This window comes from Oncorhynchus gorbuscha, unplaced genomic scaffold, assembly GCF_021184085.1.
Source record: "Oncorhynchus gorbuscha isolate QuinsamMale2020 ecotype Even-year unplaced genomic scaffold, OgorEven_v1.0 Un_scaffold_1607, whole genome shotgun sequence".
Classification (NCBI taxonomy): Eukaryota; Metazoa; Chordata; class Actinopteri; order Salmoniformes; family Salmonidae; genus Oncorhynchus; species Oncorhynchus gorbuscha.
In genome coordinates this window covers 99,983-127,980 of record NW_025746338.1, presented here as the reverse complement: position 1 = coordinate 127,980, position 27,998 = coordinate 99,983, and the positions used below count along the sequence as shown (strand labels likewise).

The window sequence follows — 27,998 nt, the reverse complement described above, 5'->3', positions numbered from 1 at the left end:
CAGAGATGATGTGGTGTCTTTCTCTGGAGAGAGGAAATGTAGGAGGCCCTGGAGTATAAAGACAGAGATGATGTGGTGTCTTTCTCTGGAGAGAGGAAAGGTAGGAGGCCCTGGAGTATAAAGACAGAGATGATGTAGTCTCTTTCTGGAGAGAGGAAAGGTAGGAGGCCCTGGAGTATAAAGACAGAGATGATGTTGTGTCTTTCTCTGGAGAGAGGAAAGGTAGGAGGCCCTGGAATATAAAGACAGAGATGATGTAGTGTCTTTATCTGGAGAGAGGAAAGGTAGGAGGCCCAGTAGAAAAGTGGATTAATTGCCGCCCCAAAAAATGTGCTCTATCCCTTTAAAAGCGAATCATATATACACCATTATTTATATATTTATTTACTCTGACATCACTCCTTCTGGTATTGCTTTCGTTTTTTGCTGTTTGTTTTATGTGTGTATTGCTAGGTATTCTTATTACACTGTTGGAGCTATAAACACCAGCATTACTGCACTGTTGGAGCTATAAACACCAGCATTACTACACTGTTGGAGCTATAAACACCAGCATTACTGCACTGTTGGAGCTATAAACACCAGCATTACTATACTGTTGGAGCTATAAACACCAGCATTACTGCACTGTTGGAGCTATAAACACCAGCATTACTGCACTGTTGGAGCTATAAACACCAGCATTACTATACTGTTGGAGCTATAAACACCAGCATTACTGCACTGTTGGAGCTATAAACACCAGCATTACTACACTGATGGAGCTATAAACACCAGCATTACTATACTGTTGGAGCTATAAACACCAGCATTACTACACTGTTGGAGCTATAAACACCAGCATTACTGTACTGTTGAAGCTATAAACACCAGCATTACTATACTGTTGGAGCTATAAACACCAGCATTACTACACTGTTGGAGCTAGAAACACCAGCATTACTACACTGTTGGAGCTAGAAACACCAACATTACTACACTGTTGGAGCTAGAAACACCAGCATTACTGCACTGTTGGAGCTAGAAACACCAACATTACTACACTGTTGGAGCTATAAACACCAGCATTACTACACTGTTGGAGCTAGAAACACCAGCATTACTACACTGTTGGAGACAGAAACACCAGCATTACTATACTGTTGGAGCTAGAAACACCAGCATTACTGCACTGTTGGAGCTAGAAACACCAGCATTACTACACTGTTGGAGACAGAAACACCAGCATTACTATACTGTTGGAGCTATAAACACCAGCATTACTACACTGTTGGAGCTAGAAACACCAAAAACACCCGCATTACTACACTGTTGGAGGTTGAAACACCAGCATTACTACACTGATGGAGCTAGAAACACCAGCATTACTACACTGTTGGAGCTATAAACACCAGCATTACTATACTGTTGGAGCTATAAACACCAGCATTACTATACTGTTGGAGCTATAAACACCAGCATTACTACACTGTTGGAGCTATAAACACCAGCATTACTGCACTGTTGGAGCTATAAACACCAGCATTACTATACTGTTGGAGCTATAAACACCAGCATTACTACACTGTTGGAGCTATAAACACCAGCATTACTATACTGTTGGAGCTATAAACACCAGCATTACTATACTGTTGGAGCTATAAACACCAGCATTACTACACTGTTGGAGCTATAAACAGCGGGCGATGTTTAGATGTTGCGGGCGATGTTTAGATGTTGCGGGCGATGTTTAGATGTTGCGGGCGATGTTTAGATGTTGCGGGCGATGTTTAGATGTTGCGGCCGATGTTTAGATGTTGCGGGCGATGTTTAGATGTTGCGGGCGATGTTTGTGGTCTTGAAGGGAAGGCTCTGTTTCAGACGTGTGTGTGTGTGTGTGTGTGTGTGTGTGTGTGTGTGTGTGTGTGTGTGTGTGTGTGTGTGTGTGTGTGTGTGTGTGTGTGTGTGTGTGTGTGTGTGTGTGTGTGTGTGTGTGTGTGTGTGTGTGTGTGTGTGTGTGTGTGTGTGTGTGTGTGTGTGTGTGTGTGTGTGTGTGTGTGAGTTATTGGTCTCAGCTGTAATCAGTCCACTACTGCATCTGCAGGTATTACTAATGCATGTCTACTCTGGTCTTACACAATACACAGCTGAGAGAAGGGGAGGGGTGTGGGGAGGGCTGGGGCAGGAGGAGGGGTGTGGGCTGGGGCAGGAGGAGGGGTGTGGGCTGGGGCAGGAGGAGGACGTGTGTGGGCTGGGGGAGAAGAATAGTGAGGGAGAAAAAAGCAATATGGTGGTACAGTCCAACTACATTACAGAGGGATTTCATTGGGCTTGGACACACACACACACACACACACACACACACACACACACACTTCTGGGTAGGAACACGCCTTTCATAGCCTCAAGTACCAGTATGTATCTCCTGTACTCCCTGTTCACCCACGGCTGCGTGGCCACGCACGCCTCCAACTCAATCATCAAGTTTGCGGACGACACAACAGTGGTAGGCTTGATTACCAACAGCGACGAGACGGCCTACAGGGAGGAGGTGAGGGCCCTCGGAGTGTGGTGTCAGGAAAATAACCTCACACTCAACGTCAACAAAACTAAGGAGATGATTGTGGACTTCAGGAAACAGCAGAGGGAACACCCCCCTATCCACATCGATGGAACAGTAGTGGAGAGGGTAGCAAGTTTTAAGTTCCTCGGCATACACATCACAGACAAACTGAATTGGTCCACTCACACAGACAGCATCGTGAAGAAGGCGCAGCAGCGCCTCTTCAACCTCAGGAGGCTGAAGAAATTCGGCTTGTCACCTAAAGCACTCACAAACTTCTACAGATGCACAATCGAGAGCATCCTGGCAGGCTGTATCACCGCCTGGTACGGCAACTGCTCCGCCCTCAACCGTAAGGCTCTCCAGAGGGTAGTGAGGACTGCACAACGCATCACCTGGGGGCAAACTACCTGCCCTCCAGGACACCTACACCACCCAATGTTACAGGAAGGCCATAAAGATCATCAAGGACATCAACCACCCGAGCCACTGCCTGTTCACCCCGCTATCATCCAGAAGGCGAGGTCAGTACAGGTGCATCAAAGCTGGGACCGAGAGACTGAAAAACAGCTTCAATCTCAAGGCCATCAGACTGTTAAACAGCCACCACTAACATTGAGTGGCTGCTGCCAACACACTGACACTGACTCAACTCCAGCCACTTTAATAATGGGAATTGATGGGAAAGGATGTAAATATATCACTAGCCACTTTAAACAATGCTACCTTATATAATGTTACTTACCCTACATTACTCATCTCATATGTATACGTATATACTGTACTCTACATCATCGACTGCATCCTTATGTAATACATGTATCACTAGCCACTTTAACTATGCCATTTTGTTTACATTTTTTATTTTTTTATTTTACCTTTATTTAACCAGGCAAGTCAGTTAAGAACATATTCTTATACATACTCATCTCACATGTATATACTGTACTCGATACCATCTACTGTATGCTGCTCTGTACCATCACTCATTCATATATCCTTATGTACATATTCTTTATCCCCTTACACTGTGTATTAGACAGTAGTTTTGGAATTGTTAGTTAGATTACTTGTTGGTTATTACTGCATTGTCGGAACTAGAAGCACAAGCATTTCGCTACACTCGCATTAACATCTGCTAACCATGTGTATGTGACAAATAAAATTTGATTTGATTTGTATATAGAGCAGGGTTAGGGTTGGTACCTCCAGTATGTATATAGAGCAGGGTTAGGGTTGGTACCTCCAGTATGTATATAGAGCAGGGTTAGGTTTGTACCCTCCAGTATGTATATAGAGCAGGGTTAGGGTTGGTACCTCCAGTATGTATATAGAGCAGGGTTAGGGTTGGTACCTCCAGTATGTATATAGAGCAGGGTTAGGGTTGGTACCTCCAGTATGTATATAGAGCAGGGTTAGGGTTGGTACCTCCAGTATGTATATAGAGCAGGGTTAGGGTTGGTACCTCCAGTATGTATATAGAGCAGGGTTAGGGTTGGTACCTCCAGTATGTATATAGAGCAGGGTTAGGGTTGGTACCCTCCAGTATGTATATATAGAGCAGGGTTAGGGTTGGTACCTCCAGTATGTATATAGAGCAGGGTTAGGGTTGGTACCTCCAGTATGTATATAGAGCAGGGTTAGGGTTGGTACCTCCAGTATGTATATAGAGCAGGGTTAGGGTTGTACCCTCCAGTATGTATATATAGAGCAGGGTTGGGGTTGTTACCTCCAGTATGTGTATATAGAGCAGGGTTGGGGTTCCTCCCTCCAGTATGTATATAGAGCAGGGTTGGTGTTCCTCCCTCCAGTATGTATATAGAGCAGGGCTAGGGTTGGTACCTCCAGTATGTATATAGAGCAGGGTTAGGGTTGGTTCCTCCAGTATGTATATAGAGCAGGGTTAGGGTTGTTGCCTCCAGTATGTATATAGAGCAGGGTTAGGTTTGTTACCTCCAGTATCTATATAGAGCAGGGTTAGGGATGGTACCTCCAGTATGTATATAGAGCAGGGTTAGGGATGTTACCTCCAGTATGTATATAGAGCAGGGTTAGGGTTGATACCTCCAGTATGTATATAGAACAGGGTTAGGGTTGGTACCTCCAGTATGTATATAGAGCAGGGTTAGGGTTGGTACCCTCCAGTATGTATATAGAGCAGGGTTGGGGTTGGTACCTCCAGTACCAGTATGTATATAGAGCAGGGTTGGGGTTGGTACCTCCAGTACCAGTATGTATATAGAGCAGGGTTAGGGTTGTTACCTTCAGTATGTATATAGAGCAGGGTTAGGGTTGGTACCTCCAGTATGTATATAGAGCAGGGTTAGGGTTGTTACCTCCAGTATGTATATAGAGCAGGGTTAGGGTTGTTACCTCCAGTATGTATATAGAGCAGGGTTGGGGTTCCTCCCTCCAGTATGTATATAGAGCAGGGCTAGGGTTGGTACCTCCAGTATGTATATAGAGCAGGGTTGGGGTTCCTCCCTCCAGTATGTATATAGAGCAGGGTTGGGGTTGGTACCTCCAGTATGTATATAGAGCAGGGTTGGGGTTGTTACCTCCAGTATGTGTATATAGAGCAGGGTTGGGGTTCCTCCCTCCAGTATGTATATAGAGCAGGGTTGGGGTTGGTACCTCCAGTATGTATATAGAGCAGGGTTGGGGTTCCTCCCTCCAGTATGTATATAGAGCAGGGTTGGGGTTGGTACCTCCAGTATGTATATAGAGCAGGGTTGGGGTTCCTCCCTCCAGTATGTATATAGAGCAGGGCTAGGGTTGGTACCTCCAGTATGTATATAGAGCAGGGTTAGGGTTCCTCCCTCCAGTATGTATATAGAGCAGGGTTAGGGTTGGTACCTCCAGTATGTATATAGAGCAGGGTTAGGGTTGTACCCTCCAGTATGTATATAGAGCAGGGTTAGGGTTGGTACCTCCAGTATGTATATAGAGCAGGGTTAGGGTTGGTACCTCCAGTATGTATATAGAGCAGGGTTAGGGTTGGTACCTCCAGTATGTATATAGAGCAGGGTTAGGGTTGGTACCTCCAGTATGTATATAGAGCAGGGTTAGGGTTGGTACCTCCAGTATGTATATAGAGCAGGGTTAGGGTTGGTACCTCCAGTATGTATATAGAGCAGGGTTAGGGTTGGTACCCTCCAGTATGTATATATAGAGCAGGGTTAGGGTTGGTACCTCCAGTATGTATATAGAGCAGGGTTAGGGTTGGTACCTCCAGTATGTATATAGAGCAGGGTTAGGGTTGGTACCTCCAGTATGTATATAGAGCAGGGTTAGGGTTGTACCCTCCAGTATGTATATATAGAGCAGGGTTGGGGTTGTTACCTCCAGTATGTGTATATAGAGCAGGGTTGGGGTTGTTACCTCCAGTATGTATATAGAGCAGGGTTGGTGTTCCTCCCTCCAGTATGTATATAGAGCAGGGTTAGGGTTGGTTCCTCCAGTATGTATATAGAGCAGGGTTAGGGTTGTTGCCTCCAGTATGTATATAGAGCAGGGTTAGGTTTGTTACCTCCAGTATCTATATAGAGCAGGGTTAGGGATGGTACCTCCAGTATGTATATAGAGCAGGGTTAGGGATGTTACCTCCAGTATGTATATAGAGCAGGGTTAGGGTTGGTACCTCCAGTATGTATATAGAACAGGGTTAGGGTTGGTACCTCCAGTATGTATATAGAGCAGGGTTAGGGTTGGTACCCTCCAGTATGTATATAGAGCAGGGTTGGGGTTGGTACCTCCAGTACCAGTATGTATATAGAGCAGGGTTGGGGTTGGTACCTCCAGTACCAGTATGTATATAGAGCAGGGTTAGGGTTGTTACCTTCAGTATGTATATAGAGCAGGGTTAGGGTTGGTACCTCCAGTATGTATATAGAGCAGGGTTAGGGTTGTTACCTCCAGTATGTATATAGAGCAGGGTTAGGGTTGTTACCTCCAGTATGTATATAGAGCAGGGTTGGGGTTCCTCCCTCCAGTATGTATATAGAGCAGGGTTGGGGTTGGTACCTCCAGTATATATATAGAGCAGGGTTGGGGTTGTTACCTCCAGTATGTGTATATAGAGCAGGGTTGGGGTTCCTCCCTCCAGTATGTATATAGAGCAGGGTTGGGGTTGGTACCTCCAGTATGTATATAGAGCAGGGTTGGGGTTCCTCCCTCCAGTATGTATATAGAGCAGGGTTGGGGTTGGTACCTCCAGTATGTATATAGAGCAGGGTTGGGGTTCCTCCCTCCAGTATGTATATAGAGCAGGGCTAGGGTTGGTACCTCCAGTATGTATATAGAGCAGGGTTAGGGTTCCTCCCTCCAGTATGTATATAGAGCAGGGTTAGGGTTGGTACCTCCAGTATGTATATAGAGCAGGGTTAGGGTTGGTACCTCCAGTATGTATATAGAGCAGGGTTGGGGTTGGTACCTCCAGTATGTATATAGAGCAGGGTTCGGGTTGGTTCCTCCAGTATGTATATAGAGCAGGGTTAGGGTTGGTACCTCCAGTATGTATATAGAGCAGGGTTGGGGTTGTTACCTCCAGTATGTGTATATAGAGCAGGGTTAGGGTTGGTACCTCCAGTATGTATATAGAGCAGGGTTGGGGTTGGTACCTCCAGTATGTATATAGAGCAGGGTTGGGGTTCCTCCCTCCAGTATGTATATAGAGCAGGGTTGGGGTTGGTACCTCCAGTATGTATATAGAGCAGGGTTGGGGTTCCTCCCTCCAGTATGTATATAGAGCAGGGCTAGGGTTGGTACCTCCAGTATGTATATAGAGCAGGGTTAGGGTTCCTCCCTCCAGTATGTATATAGAGCAGGGTTAGGGTTGGTACCTCCAGTATGTATATAGAGCAGGGTTAGGGTTGGTACCCTCCAGTATGTATATAGAGCAGGGTCAGGGTTGGTATCTCCAGTATGTATATAGAGCAGGGTTAGGGTTGGTACCTCCAGTATGTATATAGAGCAGGGTTAGGGTTGGTACCTCCAGTATGTATATAGAGCAGGGTTAGGGTTCCCCCCTCCAGTATGTATATAGAGCAGGGTTAGGGTTCCCCCCTCCAGTATGTATATAGAGCAGGGTTAGGGTTGGTACCCTCCAGTATGTATATAGAGCAGGGTTAGGGTTGGTATCTCCAGTATGTATATAGAGCAGGGTTAGGGTTGGTACCTCCAGTATGTATATAGAGCAGGGTTAGGGTTGTACCCTCCAGTATATATATAGAGCAGGGTTAGGGTTGTACCTCCAGTATGTATATAGAGCAGGGTTAGGGTTGGTACCCTCCAGTATGTATATAGAGCAGGGTTAGGGTTGGTACCTCCAGTATGTATATAGAGCAGGCTTAGGGTTGGTACCTCCAGTATGTATATAGAGCAGGGTTAGGGTTGGTACCTCCAGTATGTATATAGAGCAGGGTTAGGGTTGTTACCTCCAGTATGTATATAGAGCAGGGTTAGGGTTCCTCCCTCCAGTATGTATATAGAGCAGGGTTAGGGTTCCTCCCTCCAGTATGTATATAGAGCAGGGTTAGGGTTGTACCCTCCAGTATATATATAGAGCAGGGTTAGGGTTGTACCCTCCAGTATGTATATAGAGCAGGGTTAGGGTTGGTACCCTCCAGTATGTATATAGAGCAGGGTTAGGGTTGGTACCTCCAGTATGTATATAGAGCAGGCTTAGGGTTGGTACCTCCAGTATGTATATAGAGCAGGGTTAGGGTTGGTACCTCCAGTATGTATATAGAGCAGGGTTGGGGTTCCTCCCTCCAGTATGTATATAGAGCAGGGTTAGGGTTGGTACCTCCAGTATGTATATAGATCAGGGTTGGGGTTCCCCCCTCCAGTAGAATTCCAGAACCATGATGTCATGGCCCCTGATCTCCGGGGAGGAAGCCTGTCTGGAATCACCTCACACACATTCCTCTTCCCTCACCCCACTGTGTGTGTGGTGACAGACCATAGCATCAACTCTTGTTATCAGCGGGGGCTGTTTTAATAAGTCTCGTGGAATTTACATTCCATTAGACCTTAAAAGTGATTTGTGTTTTACTTGTTGTATAAACACACCATGGGCACCAAAATCGGACTAAGTGGACTGGACAAGAGTTTCTGGAGAGATTGGAGAGCTTTTCAGTGATGAGCACAATTAATATTAGCACCACAAATGTGCAGCCCAGTTCTGTTCAGCAGTGGGAAGGACACGTCACACACCGCCTACATCAGCTGGTGAGCTGCAGGGGAGCCAGCGATGAGTGTGAAGACAGGCTCTGATTATACACATCACACAGGGGACTCTCTGGCTTCCCGTAGTGAACCAGTCACCACCAGCCTGGTTAGCTACCCTTTGCCTGGTGAAAAGGGATACTTCAGGATTTTGCCAATGAGGCCCTTCGACCTCATCATTGAGCTAACGCTAGTTAGCATTGGCTTGCAAAACCACCTCTACCTTCCTTCATACTGGACACAGAGACATACAAATGGTATCAGTGAGTTCATCTGACTCAGGGGAAGTTGATAAAGGGCCTCACTGCCAAAATCCCCAAGTATCCCTTTATGAAACACAAGCTGCTTTACAAAATTGAAAACAATAGCAGCAGTGAGTTTAATAGTAAAACGGTCTAACTATGTTTGTCTCTCCCCTTTCGTATAGAAAAGTAGTGCAGTTGTAGTCTCATTCAACCCTCCCACTTTCCCCACGGCGTTTTCATAGCCAAGTTCTGTAGCCAAGTCTCCCACTTCCTCAGAGAAAACGTCTGGATTCAAGCCCTTACCGTTCAAAAGATATTACCCATAACCCACCACTATGTATTGTATTGTTGTTGTGCCTCTCTCTTTTCCTCTCTAAAATGGCCCAATGTCTCCTTCATTTTGACAATAACTACAGTAAATCATTATTCAAAGGACTAAAATGTGACTTCAGTCGAGACTAAATCTAAAGTGTGCCTAAATGAACAGTGATCCACTGACTGACTCCCATTCTGTAACAGCCTGTAGAGAGACTCCATTCTGTAACGGCCTGTAGAGAGACTCCATTCTGTAACGGCCTGTAGAGAGGCTCCATTCTGTAAAGGCCTGTAGAGAGGCTCCATTCTGTAACGGCCTGTAGAGAGGCTCCATTCTGTAACGGCCTGTAGAGAGACTCCATTCTGTAACGGCCTGTAGAGAGACTCCATTCTGTAACGGCCTGTAGAGAGACTCCATTCTGTAACGGCCTGTAGAGAGGCTCCATTCTGTAACGGCCTGTAGAGAGACTCTATTCTGTAACGGCCTGTAGAGAGACTCTATTCTGTAACGGCCTGTAGAGAGACTCCATTCTGTAACGGCCTGTAGAGAGACTCTATTCTGTAACGGCCTGTAGAGAGACTCTATTCTGTAACGGCCTGTAGAGAGACTCCATTCTGTAACGGCCTGTAGAGAGACTCCATTCTGTAACGGCCTGTAGAGAGACTCCATTCTGTAACGGCCTGTAGAGAGACTCCATTCTGTAACGGCCTGTAGAGAGACTCCATTCTGTAACGGCCTGTAGAGAGACTCCATTCTGTAACGGCCTGTAGAGAGACTCCATTCTGTAACGGCCTGTAGAGAGACTCCATTCTGTAACGGCCTGTAGAGAGACTCCATTCTGTAACGGCCTGTAGAGAGACTCCATTCTGTAACGGCCTGTAGAGAGACTCCATTCTGTAACGGCCTGTAGAGAGACTCCATTCTGTAACGGCCTGTAGAGAGACTCCATTCTGTAACGGCCTGTAGAGAGACTCCATTCTGTAACGGCCTGTAGAGAGACTCCATTCTGTAACGGCCTGTAGAGAGACTCCATTCTGTAACGGCCTGTAGAGAGACTCCATTCTGTAACGGCCTGTAGAGAGGCTCCATTCTGTAACGGCCTGTAGAGAGGCTCCATTCTGTAACGGCCTGTAGAGAGGCTCCATTCTGTAACGGCCTGTAGAGAGACTCCATTCTGTAACGGCCTGTAGAGAGACTCCATTCTGTAACGGCCTGTAGAGAGACTCCATTCTGTAACGGCCTGTAGAGAGACTCCATTCTGTAACGGCCTGTAGAGAGACTCCATTCTGTAACGGCCTGTAGAGAGACTCCATTCTGTAACGGCCTGTAGAGAGACTCCATTCTGTAACGGCCTGTAGAGAGACTCCATTCTGTAACAGCTGGTGAGAAATTACAGGAAAGAGTTGAGAAACAGTGTAGAGGGTTTGAGATGTGGCTATGACTGGACTCTCTGTGGTTCTCCCTCTCTATTGCTCTCTTTCTCTCTCGCTCTCTTTGTCTCTCTCGCTCTCTCTCTTTGTCTCTCTCGCTCTCTCTCTTTCTCTTTCTGTCTCTCTCTCGCTCTCTTTGTCTCTCTCGCTCTCTCTCGCTCTCTCTCTTTGTCTCTCTTGCTCTCTTTGTCTCTGTCTCTCTCTCTCTCGCTCTCCTTGTCTCTCTTGCTCTCTTTGTCTCTGTCTCTCTCTCTCGCTCTCATTGTCTCTTGCTCTCTTTGTCTCTCTGTCTCTCGCTTTCTCTCTGTCTCTCGCTCTGTCTCTCTCTCGCTCTCTCTCTCTTTCTCTCTCTCTCTCTCCTCTCTCTCTCTCTCTTTGTCTCTCTTTGTCTCTCTTGCTCTCTTTGTCTCTCTCGCTCTCATTGTCTCTCTTGCTCTCTTTGTCTCTCTGTCTCTCGCTTTGTCTCTCTGTCTCTCGCTTTGTCTCTCTGTCTCTCGCTCTCTCTCTCTCTTCTCTCTGTCTCCCTCTCTCTCTCTCTTTGTCTCTGTGTGTTTCTGTCTCACTCATTCTCTCTGGCTTGACTTCTCTTCCTGAAAGAGCCTTTAGAGGGCCATTCTGTGTCGGTCCCTGTGGACAACAGTTTCAGTTACCCCCATTATAGACAGACACAGAGAGAAGCACCCAAGCTGCACCTGGAGTGTCTGTAGTACATACAACCTCGCAGATATTTGACATGTAGGATATCACCTGTAGGGAAAGGAGAAGGTCATGCAGAGACAGTTGAACTGTGTGTTAACAAGAAGGCTGTGACTGTGGCTGTAAGTGCCGGGGATAGTAGACTAACTGTTAGCTGACTCTTCTCCAGAGGGCCTGACACAGGAAGTGGGGTGTTGTGGGTAATGGCTGTATTTACTGTTTAGAGGCTTTTCAGGAAGTGCCAAGGCCCCCTCGAGACTAAACCGCCTTTTAGACTGGAGAGTAGGGGCGCACGGGGGGTGTTCTGTCGGAGGGGCGGCAGGGGAGGACCGAAGGACAATTAGATTTAAGTTTGAGTCATTTAGCAGACGCTGTTATTCAGAGCCACTTCTAGTAGTGACTGAATACATTCCCATGAAGGAAAGGGTCACTATCATTTCTTGTCTGTAAAGTGAAGGTGTTGGGGGCACAGAGGCACAGAGGTTATTCTCCTTGAGGGAGTTGTGTGGCAGGAGAAGAGGGAGAAGGGCTACTGAAGGAAAAGGCTACTGTATATTTTTTTAGAGTGTGTTGAGGGGGAGGGGCACTGATGGGGTTGTCTGGTACTGTATTTAATATACAGTATTTCATATACAGTACTTCATATACAGTATTTCATATACAGTATTTTATATACAGTACTTCATATACAGTATTTTATATACAGTACTTCATATACTGTATTTTATATACAGTATTTTACAGTATTTTATATACAGTACTTCATATACTGTATTTTATATACAGTACTTCATATACTGTATTTTATATACAGTACTTCATATACAGTACTTCATATACAGTACTTCATATACAGTACTTCATATACAGTACTTCATATACAGTACTTCATATACAGTACTTCATATACTGTATTTTATATACAGTACTTCATATACAGTACTTCATATACAGTACTTCATATACTGTATTTCATATACTGTATTTCATATACAGTACTTCATATACAGTACTTCATATACAGTACTTCATATACAGTACTTCATATACAGTACTTCATATACAGTACTTCATATACAGTACTAGTCAAACGTTTGGACACCACTACTCATTTAAAGGCTTTTCTTTATTTTTGCTGTTTTCTACATTGTAGAATAATAGTGAAGACATAAACTATGAAATAACACAAAATATAAAATATTGTTGTTCTTATTGTTTAACACTTTTGTTGGTTACTACATGATTCCATATGTGTTATTTCATAGTTTTGATGTCTTCACTATTATTCTACAATCTAGATAATAGTAACAAAAATATATAGAAAAACCCTTGAATGAGTAGGTGTGTCCTAACTGTTGACTGGTAACTGTTGACTGGTAACTGTTGACTGGTTAACTGTTGACTGGTAAACTGTTGACTGGTAAACTGTTGACTGGTAACTGTTGACTGGTAACTGTTGACTGGTTAACTGTTGACTGGTAAACTGTTGACTGGTAAACTGTTGACTGGTAAACTGTTGACTGGTAAACTGTTGACTGGTAAACTGTTGACTGGTTGACTGTTGACTGGTTGACTGTTGACTGGTTGACTGTTGACTGGTTGACTGTTGACTGGTTGACTGGTAAACTGTTGACTGGTTGACTGTTGACTGGTTGACTGTTGACTGGTTGACTGTTGACTGGTTGACTGTTGACTGGTAAACTGTTGACTGGTAAACTGCTGACTGGTAAACTGCTGACTGGTTGACTGGTTGACTGGTAGACTGTTGACTGGTAGACTGTTGACTGGTAGACTGTTGACTGGTAGACTGTTGACTGGTAGACTGTTGACTGGTAAACTGTTGACTGGTAAACTGTTGACTGGTTGACTGTTGACTGGTTGACTGTTGACTGGTAACTGTAAAGGATTACGTGCTGATGGGATTGGGGAGAATAGCAGCCTCTGTATGTAGCTGTGTGTTGTAACGTCTGGCCAACAAGTTAGTTGCCCCCAGCAGCACTATAGAGGAGTTTAGACTTTACTCTCTGTTCCGTGACTTCCTGTCTCTTTCCTTCTGCTGCTGCTGGGTTTCCATGGCAATGCCTCCGGGGCCGACTGAAGGAGGGAGAGAGACGGGGAGGGAGGGAGAAAAGAGAGCGAGACGAGCGAGAGATGCAGACTGTCTTGTCTCCTCAGTCTGATGAAGATCTCCAGCTGTGTTATGTAAAGATGTCTGCTCTCTGTCTCACACACACACACACACACACCAAGACAAAGCAGAAGGGTTCATGGGTAGACGGTACACAGGACAGAAATAGCAGCAACTAGACAGAGCAGAGTAGAACACACTGTATCGCTTAGATACAGTCCATCCTGCAGTAGAACACACTGTACCGCTTAGATACAGTCCATCCTGCAGTAGAACACACTGTACCACTTAGATACAGTCCATCCTGCAGTAGAACACACTGTACCACTTAGATACAGTCCATCCTGCAGTAGAACACACTGTACCACTTAGATACAGTCCATCCTGCAGTAGAACACACTGTACCACTTAGATACAGTCAGTCCATCCTGCAGTAGAACACATTGTACCACTTAGATACAGTCCATCCTGCATTAGAACACACTGTACCACTTAGATACTGTCAGTCCATCCGTCAGTAGAACACACTGTACCACTTAGATACAGTCCATCTATCCTGCAGTAGAACACACTGTACCGCTTAGATACAGTCCATCTATCCTGCAGTAGAACACACTGTACCGCTTAGATACAGTCCATCCTGCAGTAGAACACACTGTACCACTTAGATACAGTCCAACTATCCTGCAGTAGAACACACTGTACCGCTTAGATACAGTCCATCCTGCAGTAGAACACACTGTACCACTTAGATACAGTCCATCCTGCAGTAGAACACACTGTACCACTTAGATACTGTCCATCCTGCAGTAGAACACACTGTACCACTTAGATACAGTCAGTCCATCCTTCAGTAGAACACACTGTACCACTTAGATACAGTCCATCCTGCAGTAGAACACACTATACCACTTAGATACAGTCCATCCTGCAGTAGAACACACTGTACCACTTAGATACAGTCCATCCTGCAGTAGAACACACTATACCACTTAGATACAGTCCATCCTGCAGTAGAACACACTATACCACTTAGATACAGTCCATCCTGCAGTAGAACACACTGTACCACTTAGATACAGTCCATCCTGCAGTAGAACACACTATACCACTTAGATACAGTCCATCCTGCAGTAGAACACACTGTACCACTTAGATACAGTCCATCCTGCAGTAGAACACCCTGTACCACTTAGATACTGTCCATCCTGCAGTAGAACACACTGTACCACTTAGATACAGTCCATCCTGCAGTAGAACACACTGTACCGCTTAGATACAGTCCATCTTGCAGTAGAACACCCTGTACCGCTTAGATACAGTCCATCCTGCAGTAGAACACACTGTACCACTTAGATACAGTCCATCCTGCAGTAGAACACATTGTACCACTTAGATACAGTCCATCCTGCAGTAGAACACATTGTACCACTTAGATACAGTCCATCCTGCAGTAGAACACACTGTACCACTTAGATACAGTCCATCCTGCAGTAGAACACATTGTACCACTTAGATACAGTCCATCCTGCAGTAGAACACATTGTACCACTTACAGTCCATCCTGCAGTAGAACACATTGTACCACTTAGATACAGTCCATCCTGCAGTAGAACACATTTACCACTTAGATACAGTCCATCCTGCAGTAGAACACATTGTACTAGCCCTCGCTCGCTCTCTCTCTAGCCCCCTCCTTTGCTCTCTCTAGCCCCTCCTTCTCTCTCTCTAGCCCCTTCTTCTCTCTCTCTAGCCCCCTCCTCCTCTCTCTCTAGCCCTCTCTCTCTCTGTGTGTCTTGTCTCTGGCTCTGTTGGTGTGTTCTCTAAAGACCGCTGTAGTAGACACACATTAGCCGCTAGGAGTTAGCATTGTGGATAAAACAACCTCGGAATGAGTTGGAGCAGCTAATATACGTTAGCCGCTAGGAGTTAGCATTATGGATAAAATGACCTCAGAACGAGTTGGAGCAGCTAATATACATTAGCCGCTAGGAGTTAGCATTATGGATAAAACGACCTCAGAACGATTTTGAGCAGCTAATGTACATTAGCCGCTAGCAGTTAGCATTATGGATAAAACAACCTCTAGAGACCCCAGAGCAGAAACATCATGACATCAATCTCAACACAGCTCAGAGAAAATGAACTAAACAAGACAAGTACATGAGTAATGGAAATGTCTTGTGTGTGTTCATCGGTAAGATATGGGTTCTGGGGTGTGTGCTCTGGTTCGCTGGTGGTGATGTCATTCCTAGGTACAGTAATTACAGACTGGTGTATAGATATGCAGGCAGAGAGAGTGAGAGCACGGAAAATGTGTGTAATGGGAAATAGAATGTGTGTGTGTGTGTGTGTGTGTGTGTGTGTGTGTGTGTGTGTGTGTGTGTGTGTGTGTGTGTGTGTGTGTGTGTGTGTGTGTGTGTGTGTGTGTGTGTGTGTGTGTGTGTGTGTGTGTGTGTGAGAGAGAGAGACATGAAACATTGACTAATGTAGTGTTAGTTCAAATAGACATAATTGAGAATAATGATAGCTGTATTATACAATTACAGACTGGAACACACACACACACACACACACACACACACACACACACACACACACACACACACACACACACACACACACGGACAGTCAGGGCTAAGCAGTTGATGTGCTTCCTAGAGGAACAATATAACCCGTCCAGATAGGAAGGGTTAGAGCAGGGGTGTCAAACATACGACCCGCGGGCTGGATCCGGCCAATCTGTCCCTTCAACACTAGTAGAGTCCTGAATCTCCCCTGGGTTCAACACTAGTAGAGTCCTGTATCTCCCCTGGGTTCAACACTAGTAGAGTCCTGTATCTCCCCTGGGTTCAACACTAGTAGAGTCCTGTATCTCCCCTGGGTTAAACACTAGTAGAGTCCTGTATCTCCCCTGGGTTCAACACTAGTAGAGTCCTGTATCTCCCCTGGGTTCAACACTAGTAGAGTCCTGTATCTCCCCTGGGTTCAACACTAGTAGAGTCCTGTATCTCCCCTGGGTTCAACACTAGTAGAGTCCTGTATCTCCCCTGGGTTCAACACTAGTAGAGTCCTGTATCTCCCCTGGGTTCAACACTAGTAGAGTCCTGTATCTCCCCTGGGTTCAACACTAGTAGAGTCCTGTATCTCCCCTGGGTTCAACACTAGTAGAGTCCTGTATCTCCCCTGGGTTCAACACTAGTAGAGTCCTGTATCTCCCCTGGGTTCAACACTAGTAGAGTCCTGTATCTCCCCTGGGTTCAACACTAGTAGAGTCCTGTATCTCCCCTGGGTTCAACACTAGTAGAGTCCTGTATCTCCCCTGGGTTCAACACTAGTAGAGTCCTGTATCTCCCCTGGGTTCAACACTAGTAGAGTCCTGTATCTCCCCTGGGTTCAACACTAGTAGAGTCCTGTATCTCCCCTGGGTTCAACACTAGTAGAGTCCTGAATCTCCCCTGTGTTCAACACTAGATGGGTCCTGAATCTCCCCTGTGTTCAACACTAGATGGGTCCTGAATCCTGGAATCTTTTAAGTGGGATTTTGGGAAAGTTACTTGGGTTTCGCAACTCTAGACTCTAAAGTAGGGATGGGCAACTGGCAGATCAATTTCACCCCTCCGTCGGGGTCTCAACTTACTGTTGACAGTTAGATAAGTAGAATACACAAGTTGCAATTTCTAAATGTGGTTGTGCATAAGCAGTTTTTCTGCTTATGTCATTCACTGATAGTCAGTCAATTAGCCCATGTCAGCAAACACACATGTTTACGCTGCTAAGCTAGTTTTGCGGGCAGCTATCTAAACTTGTTATCATGGTTGACTTACCGGCCGGAGGACACACTGTACCATTTAGATTTTTGGTAGTTCGTCTCACTCAGATATCATATTAAAAACTGCAAACATTTCCCCTTCATCCTATGGCCAGATGTGGTGAAAGAATATACACAGACTAAAGATTAAGTAGAAAATAGATCAATAAAACCCTTCTTCAAAACATCAGACTGAATGTAGATTTGAGAATGGGCTATTGGGACCATTTCTTTATACATTGAGTGTTATTATGACATTATTTGTAAAAATGCCGAGTTTGTTTCTGGAGCAAAAAGGGTCTTCGGGGCTCCCGAGTGGTGCGGTGGTCTAAGGGAATGTCTGAGGTGTCACTACAGACCCGGGTTTGATCCCAGGCTGTCTCGCACAACTCACCGTGACCAGGAGTCCCATAGGCCTGGCGTCCTATAGGCATAGTCCCATAGGCCTGGCTTATCGTGCTCTAGCGACTCCTTATGGCGGGCCGGGCACCTGCAGGCTGACTTCGATTGTCAGTTGAATGGTGTTTCCTCCGACACATTGGTGCGGCTGGGTTAAGCTGACAGGTGTTATGAAGCTCATTTTGGCAAGTCATTTTTCGGAGGATGCATGAATGCTTTGCCTGCCTTTCCCGAACCAGTTTTGGAGTTGCAGCGATGACACGAGATCGGGAATTGGATATGATGAAATTGGGGTGAGAAAGGGTGGTGGAACGAGAGAGAGAGAGAAAGAAAAGGGGGCGTCTGTACAGCTGAGTTCTGTCCAGGGCCCTGGGCAAGAATATTTGAGGCTCCCATCTTGGCGGTCGAGAACATTTAGTGGTTTTAAAGCTAATTTCCTACAATTCTACGCATTTTGACATGGCTAATGTTGTGTTCTTATGCTCCAAACATATTAACAAATTCAATGACTGTCTGATTGTCTAGCTTTTATTTTGGTAATTGGAAGTCCTCAAAGATGATTGTTATTATAGGCTATTTAAAAATATATATATATATCCATTTGGTTTAGTAGTTTTAGTTTACCCTGAAAGCGTTTTAACATCCCAAGTAGTTTTGGAACCACTGCTGAGGATGGGAGGAGAAAATGATCCATCTCCACGTTAAAGGGCTACTTGGGGATTTTAACAACAACGAGGACCTTTTTTCTACGTCCCCAGGGTAACTAGCGGATACCAGTTTTATGTCTCTGTGTCCAGTATGAAGGAAGTTGGAGCTAACCAGCGGCAGATACCCATAGACTTCCAGTCATTGTGCTAACGCTAGTTAGCAACTTCCTTCAAACTGCACGGCGGAGACATAACAATGATATCAGTGAGTTCAACAGACTCCCTTTCAACTCCAGCTACTACTAACTTATTGGTTGTTGTTTCATATGCGGTATTGACTATATTGATGAGTTTATTAGCAGGGGTGATTGTTTATCTGTTTATCTGTCTCTCTGGACATGAAAAATAAACAGTGGATCTCTGGCTGACCGCCTTCGCTTCTGCAGTGCATTGTGGTCCTTCCTGTGTCAGCTGGGGAATGACCTGTACAGAAGAGACCAGAGGGTCAACAGGAAGTTGGATACATCTGCCTAGTCAGGTTCTCACTCTTCTCTCCCTCTTTCTCTCTCCCTTTCCGTCTCTCCCATCTCCTCTCTCTCTCTCTCCCTTTCCCTCTCTCCCATCTCCTCTATCTCTCTCTCTCCCTCCCATCTCCTCTCCCTCCCATCTCTCTCCCATATCTTCCCTCTCGCTTTGCCTCTCTGTAGGCAAGGCATTTGTTCCCAAGCAGCGGCCCATCGAGTCTCGTCAGGAAGAGGTAACGACCCTTGACCCGGAACTAGAAGAGGCCCTGTCCAGTGCTACCGACACTGAACTCTGTGACCTGGCAGGTAAGGGGGAGGGGGTAGGTAGGCTGTCTTCTTAGGGACAGAGACGCACACAGCCTCTCTCTGTCTCTCTCTCTCTCTGTCTCTCTGTCTCTCTCTCTCTGCGTTAGAAAGATCTGTGAATCTTACTGTCTCTCTCTCTCTCTCTCTCTCTCTCTCTGCATTAGAAGGATCTGTGTATCTTACTGTCTCCAGTCTCTCCAAGGACAGCTAAATGCTAAATACAGGAGTCTTTCATACTCACTGTCAGCCAGGCTTGTCCCATGGTACACACACACTAAGCCTGTTGTTGTGTGTTTGTCCACAGCCATCCTAGGTGTCCATACCCTGGTGACCAGCACCCAGAGCTACGATGGAACCAGCAGTAAAGACGGAGGATACAACAGTGAGTACACAACCACAATGTAACCACAACACAACCACAATGTAACCACAACACAACCACAATGTAACCACAACACAACCACAATGTAACCATAACACAACCACAATGTAACCATAACACAACCACAATGTAACCAGTACACAACCACAATGTAACCAGTACACAACCGCAATGTAACCACAACGTAACCACAACACAACCACAATGTAACCATAACACAACCGCAATGTAACCATAACACAACCGCAATGTAACCACAACACAACCGCAATGTAACCACAACACAACCGCAATGTAACCACAACACAACCGCAATGTAACCACAACACAACCACAATGTAACCACAACACAACCGCAATGTAACCATAACACAACCACAATGTAACCACAACACAACCGCAATGTAACCACAACACAACCGCAATGTAACCACAACACAACCGCAATGTAACACAACCGCAATGTAACCACAACACAACCGCAATGTAACCACAACACAACCGCAATGTAACCACAACACAACCGCAATGTAAACACAACACAACCGCAATGTAACACAACCGCAATGTAACCACAACACAACCGCAATGTAACACAACCGCAATGTAACCACAACACAACCACAGTGTAACCACAACACAACCACAGTGTAACCATAACACAACCGCAATGTAACCACAACACAACCGCAATGTAACCACAACACAACCACAGTGTAACCACAACACAACCACAATGTAACCATAACACAACCGCAATGTAACCACAACACAACCGCAATGTAACCACAACACAAACACAATGTAACCATAACACAACCACAGTGTAACCACAACACAACCACAATGTAACCATAACACAACCGCAACACAAACACAATGTAACCATAACACAACCGCAGTGTAACCACAACACAACCGCAACGTAACCACAACGTAACCTCAACACAACCCCAACTTAAACACAGTTACCACCATGTAACCGCTACACTACTAACCCCAACATAACCAGGGTCATATTTGGTCTTGGTTCCACCTGGTTGTTTGGTGACCAGTCCTCCTATATAAATGAGGTGTGATGGATACAGATGAATATGTTTCAGACGTGGTGAAGGGGGAGAAGATGAACCCCGTGTTTGATGAGCCTCCCAACCCCACTAACGTAGACGACACTCTGCAGAGGATCAAAAACAACGACGCTGCGCTGACGGAGGTTAACCTCAACAACATCAAGGTACACACACTCACACACACTCACACGCACACACACACACACACACACACATACACACACACACACACACACACACACACACACACACACACACACACACACACACACACACACACACACACACACACACACACACACACACACACACACACACACACACACACACTCGCACGTACACACGCAGACACACACGCTAGCAGACACGCACGCAGACACACACGCACGCACGCACGCTTGCAGACACACATTTTATATATATATATATATATAAACTCACTGACACACACACAATGAGACAAGATGTGATTATCCTGTATTTTCCTGGTGTTCCAGAACATTCCCATTCCCACGCTGAAGGAGTTTGCCAAGGCCATGGAGAGGAACACACACGTCAAGAAGTTCAGCCTCGCCGCCACACGGAGCAACGACCCCATCGCTGTGGTGGGTGTCAGACAGACAGACAGACAGACAGACAGACAGACAGACAGACAGACAGACAGACAGACAGACAGACAGACAGACAGACAGACAGACAGACAGACAGACAGACAGACAGACAGACAGTCTGTCTGTCTGTCTGTCTGTCTGTGGGTGTCTCTGTCTGTCTGTCTGTGGGTGTCTCTGTCTGTCTGTCTGTCTGTGGGTGTCTCTGTCTGTCTGTCTGTCTGTGGGTGTCTCTGTCTGTCTGTCTGTGGGTGTCTGTCTGTCTGTCTGTCTGTCTGTCTGTCTGTCTGTCTGTCTGTCTGTCTGTCTGTCTGTCTGTCTGTCTGTCTGTCTGTCTGTCTGTGGGTAGGGAAGAAGTGTGTGCAGGTTTTTGCTCCAACCCACTCCTAACTACCCCCCCTCCTCCCAGGCGATGAGTGAGATGCTGAAGGAGAACAAGTCGCTGCGGAGTCTCAACCTGGAGTCTAACTTCATCACCAGCGCTGGTGCTGCTGCTCTGGTGGACTGTCTCCGAGACAACGACACTCTGACTGAGATCAAGATAGACAACCAGGTAACACACACACACACACACACACACACACACACACACACACACACACACACACACACACACACACACACACACACACTGAGATCAAGATAGACAACCAGGTAACACACACACACTGAGATCAAGATAGACAACCAGGTAACACACACACACACACACACACACACACACACACACACACACACACACACACACACACACACACACACACACTGACTGACTGAGATCAAGATAGACAACCAGGTAACACACACACACACACACACACACACACACACACACACACACACACACACACACACACACACACACACACACACACTGACTGAGATCAAGATAGACAACCAGGTAACACACACACACACACACACACACACACACACACACACACACACACACACACACTGACTGAGATCAAGATAGACAACCAGGTAACACACACACACACACACACACACACACACACACACACACTGACTGAGATCAAGATAGACAACCAGGTAACACACACACACACTGACTGAGATCAAGATAGACAACCAGGTAACACACACACTAAATATACACACACATGATCACACTAACTATACACACACTAAATACACGCGTACATGATCACACTAACTATACACACGCTAACTCACTACAGGGGTTTTTGTCTAATTTTCCAGGATGGTAAAACGTTTTCAGCTGGAACTTAAAACCAGATCTAAAGTAAACAGAGAAAGATCATCTAACAGTCACCGGACATTTAGCACGTCAGGGAGAATCTAGAATTCAAAAACATTTGTCGTGATGTGGGGCCCCTGTTCATTTAGTTACAACGTTTGAGTCACTCAGATTGCTTAAGACATGTCAGACACATGGCAAAATGTGTAGAATTCAAATGTTCTCTCAGCCACATGGCAAAATGTGTAGAATTCAAATGTTCTCTCAGCCACATGGCAAAATGGGTAGAATTCAAATGTTCTCTCAGCCACATGGCAAAATGTGTAGAATTCAAATGTTCTCTCAGCCACATGGCAAAATGGTGTAGAATTGGGGTTCTCTCAGCCACATGGCAAAATGTGTGGAATCAAATGTTCTCTCAGCCACATGGCAAAATGTTAGAATTCAAATGTTCTCTCAGCCACATGGCAAAATGTGTAATTCAAATGTTCTCTCAGCCACATGGCAAAATGTGTAGAATTCAAATGTTCTCTCAGCCACATGGCAAAATGTGTAGGATTCAAATGTTCTCTCAGCCACATGGCAAAATGTGTAGAATTCAAATGTTCTCTCAGCCACATGGCAAAATGGGTAGAATTCAAATGTTCTCTCAGCCACATGGCAAAATGTGTAGGATTCAAATGTTCTCTCAGCCACATGGCAAAATGGTGTAGAATTCAAATGTTCTCTCAGCCACATGGCAAAATGTGTAGAATTCAAATGTTCTCTCAGCCACATGGCAAAATGTGTAGAATTCAAATGTTCTCTCAGCCACATGGCAAAATGTGTGGAATTGAAATGTTCTCTCAGCCACATGGCAAAATGTGTGGAATCAAATGTTCTCTCAGCCACATGGCAAAATGGGTAGAATTCAAATGTTCTCTCAGCCACATGGCAAAATGTGTAGGATTCAAATGTTCTCTCAGCCACATGGCAAAATGTTGGAATTGAAATGTTCTCTCAGCCACATGGCAAAATGTGTAGGATTCAAATGTTCTCTCAGCCACATGGCAAAATGTGTAGGATTCAAATGTTCTGTCAGCCACAGAGGAGCATGGAAAAATGTGTGATGGAATGGCAAATGTTCTGTCAGCCACATGGAAAAATGTTCTGTCAGCCAATGGCAAAATGGCCCAAATGTTCTGTCAGCCACATGGCAAAATGTGTAGGATTTAACATGGCATGTTCTTCAGCCACACATGGCAAAATGTGTAGGATTCAAATGTTCTCTCAGCCACATGGAAAAATGTGTAGGATTCAAATGTTCTCTCAGCCACATGGCAAAATGTGTAGAATCGCAGGAAAATAACTTTAAAACAGCTACATTTTGTCACTGTGGTCAACAGGAGGGCATCTACAAAATGTTGGTCGGTGACGCACTGTTGACTTCTCCAGGAGTCAGACCATAACACAGTGTGTGTATTCTTGATGTGTGTGTGGTTCTTAACACAGTGTGTGTGTGTGTGTGTATAACACAGTATATTATACTCACAGAGGCAGCAGCTGGGGACTTCAGTAGAGATGGAGATGGCTAAGATGCTGGAGGACAACAAACAGCATAGTGAAGTTCGGCTACCACTTCTGTCAGCAAGGCCCACGGGCTAGAGCTGCTGCTGCTATCACCAAGAACAATGACCTGAGTAAGAACACACACACACACACACACACACACACACACACACACACACACACACACACACACACACACACACACACACACACACACACACACACACACACACACACACACACACACCACCATCACTCAGCTTTTTAGGATTGGCCTCTTTTGGGTTCAGGGTATGATACAGTATGTACTCCTACAGTATATTATACTACAGTAAGACTGACTATAACACAGTATATTATACTACAGTCAGACTGACTATAACACAGTATATTATACTACAGTCAGACTGACTATAACACAGTATATTATACTACAGTCAGACTGACTATAACACAGTATATTATACTACAGTCAGACTGACTATAACACAGTATATTATACTACAGTCAGACTGACTATAACACAGTATATTATACTACAGTCAGACTGACTATAACACAGTATATTATACTACAGTCAGACTGACTATAACACAGTATATTATACTACAGTCAGACTGACTATAACACAGTATATTATACTACAGTCAGACTGACTATAACACAGTATATTATACTACAGTCAGACTGACAGGGTTACCATAACACAGTATATTATACTACAGTCAGACTGACTATAACACAGTATATTATACTACAGTCAGACTGACTATAACACAGTATATTATACTACAGTCAGACTGACTATAACACAGTATATTATACTACAGTCAGACTGACTATAACACAGTATATTATACTACAGTCAGTCTGACTATAACACAGTATATTATACTACAGTCAGACTGACTATAACACAGTATATTATACTACAGTCAGACTGACTATAACACAGTATATTATACTACAGTCAGTCTGACTATAACACAGTATATTATACTACAGTCAGTCTGACTATAACACAGTATATTATACTACAGTCAGACTGACAGGGTTACTATAACACAGTATATTATACTACAGTCAGACTGACAGGGTTACTATAACACAGTATATTATACTACAGTCAGACTGACTATAACACAGTATATTATACTACAGTCAGTCTGAAGGGGTTATTATAACACAGTATATTATACTACAGTCAGACTGACAGGGTTACTATAACACAGTATATTATACTACAGTCATTCTGATAGGGTTACTATAACACAGTATATTATACTACAGTCAGACTGACTAACACAGTATATTATACTACAGTCAGACTGACTAACACAGTATATTATACTACAGTCAGTCTGACAGGGTTACTATAACACAGTATATTATACTACAGTCAGTCTGACGGGGTTACTATAACACAGTATATTATACTACAGTCAGACTGACTAACACAGTATATTATACTACAGTCAGTCTGACGGGGTTACTATAACACAGTATATTATACTACAGTCAGACTGACAGGGTTACCATAACACAGTATATTATACTACAGTCAGACTGACAGGGTTACTATAACACAGTATATTATACTACAGTCTGTCTGACAGGGTTACTATAACAGTGTTATATCATAATTCTACCATCTCAAAGACACATTTCCAGCTGTTTCCATGGTGATGCAGAGGGTGGGTGGTTCATGTTGTTTTATACCCAGGGCTTTGGTGAGAAGCTTCCCTTTTTGAAGACGGACTTTTCTTCTAGTCCTGTTGAAAGAGCTCTTCCTCCTTTCTTTCCTGTCGTTTGACATTGTTCCCTCTCTCCTACTGTCTTAACTGAAGCCCTGGGCCTCTCTCCTCTTGTCCTGTCTAAAGCCCTGGGCCTCTCTCCTCTTGTCCTGTCTAAAGCCCTGGGCCTCTCTCCTCTTGTCCTGTCTAAAGCCCTGGGCCTCTCTCCTCTTGTCCTGTCTAAAGCCCTGGGCCTCTCTCCTCTTGTCCTGTCTAAAGATTTACATTTACATTACATTTAAGTAATTTAGCAGACGCTCTTATCCAGGGCGACTTACAAATTGGTGCGTTCACCTTATGACATCCATTGGAGCAGCCACTTTACATTAGTGCATCTAAATCTTTTAAGGGGGGGTGGGGTGAGAAGGATTACTTTATCCTATCCTAGGTATTCCTTAAAGAGGTGGGGTTTCAGGTGTCTCCAGAAGGTGGTGATTGACTCCGCTGTCCTGGCGTCGTGAGGGAGTTTGTTCCACCATTGGGGGGCCAGAGCAGCGAACAGTTTAAAGCCCTGGGCCTCTCTCCTCCTGTCCTGTCTGAAGCCCTGGGCCTCTCTCCTCTTGTCCTGTCTGAAGCCCAGGGCCTCTCTCCTCTTGTCCTGTCTGAAGCACAGGGCCTCTCCTCCTGTTGAATAAGGCTGGTTTGACCTCTCTCCTCCTGTCTGAAGCGGCTGGTCTGAAGCACTCTCTCCTCCTGTCCTCTCTCCTCCTGTCTGAAGCCCAGGGCCTCTCTCCTCCTGTCTGAAGCCCAGGGCCTCTCTCCTCTTGTCCTGTCTGAAGCCCAGGGCCTCTCTCCTCCTGTCTGAAGCCCAGGGCCTCTCTCCTCCTGTCTGAAGCCCAGGGCCTCTCTCCTCCTGTCTGAAGCCCAGGGCCTCTCTCCTCCTGTCTGAAGCCCAGGGCCTCTCTCCTCCTGTCTGAAGCCCAGGGCCTCTCTCCTCCTGTCTGAAGCCCTGGGCCTCTCTCCTCCTGTCTGAAGCCCTGACTTCTTCATTATCATAAGGCTGGTTTGACTTCTTCGTTAGCATACGGCTGGTTTGACTATTCGTTAGCATAAGGCTGGTTTGACTACTTCGAAGGCATAAGGCTGGTTTGACTACTTCGTTAGCATACGGCTGGTTTGACTTCTTCGTTAGCATACGGCTGGTTTGACTTCTTCGTTAGCATAAGGCTGGTTTGACTACTTCGTTAGCATAAGGCTGGTTTGACTACTTCGTTAGCATAAGGCTGGTTTGACTACTTCGTTAGCATACGGCTGGTTTGACTTCTTCGTTAGCATACGGCTGGTTTGACTTCTTCGTTAGCATACGGCAGGTTTGACTTCTTCGTTAGCATACATTTACATTTACATTTGAGTCATTTAGCAGACGCTCTTATCCAGAGCGACTTACAAATTGGATACGGCTGGTTTGACTACTTCGTTAGCATACGGCTGGTTTGACTTCTTTGTTAGCATAAGGCTGGTTTGACTTCTTCGTTAGCATAAGACTGGTTTGACTCTGACGTGGGCCGGTTTGACTCTGAAGTGGGCCGGTTTGACTCTGAAGTGGGCCGGTTTGACTCTGAAGTGGGCCGGTTTGACTCTGACGTGGGCCGGTTTGACTCTGACGTGGGCCGGTTTGACTCTGACATGGTCCGGTTTAACTCTGACGGGGGCCGGTTTGAATCTGACGGGGGCCGGTTTGAATCTGACGGGGGCCGGTTTGACTCTGACGTGGGCCGGTTTGACTCTGACGTGGGCCGGTTTGACTCTGACGTGGTCCGGTTTAACTCTGACGGGGGCCGGTTTGAATCTGACGGGGGCCGGTTTGACTCTGACGTGGGCCGGTTTGACTCTGCCGTGGGCTTGTATGCACTGTAAAGTCCTAGGGTTGGACTCCTCTGTCTCTTCTAACCAACACGGGACTGTTTTAGGATTGTTTGATCACTATGTTGTTTACTGTGTTTTGATCAAGTTTCTATCTCACTGTACAATTCCTCCTTGTCCTCTTCTCCTTGTCCTCTTCTCCTTGTCCTCTTCCTGTCTTCTCTCCAGTCCGCAAGAGGCGAGTGGAGGGGGACCAGTAAGGGGCGGAGCCTGTCATGTCTCCCAGACCTGTCCCGTCGT

At 45.4% G+C, this 27,998-nt stretch overlaps 1 pseudogene; it reads left to right on the top strand.

Moving 5' to 3' along the window:
- Nucleotides 1-42: 42 nt before the first annotated feature.
- Nucleotides 43-27,973, top strand: LOC124023356 (annotated as a pseudogene).
- The last annotated feature ends 25 nt before the right edge of the window (nucleotides 27,974-27,998 follow it).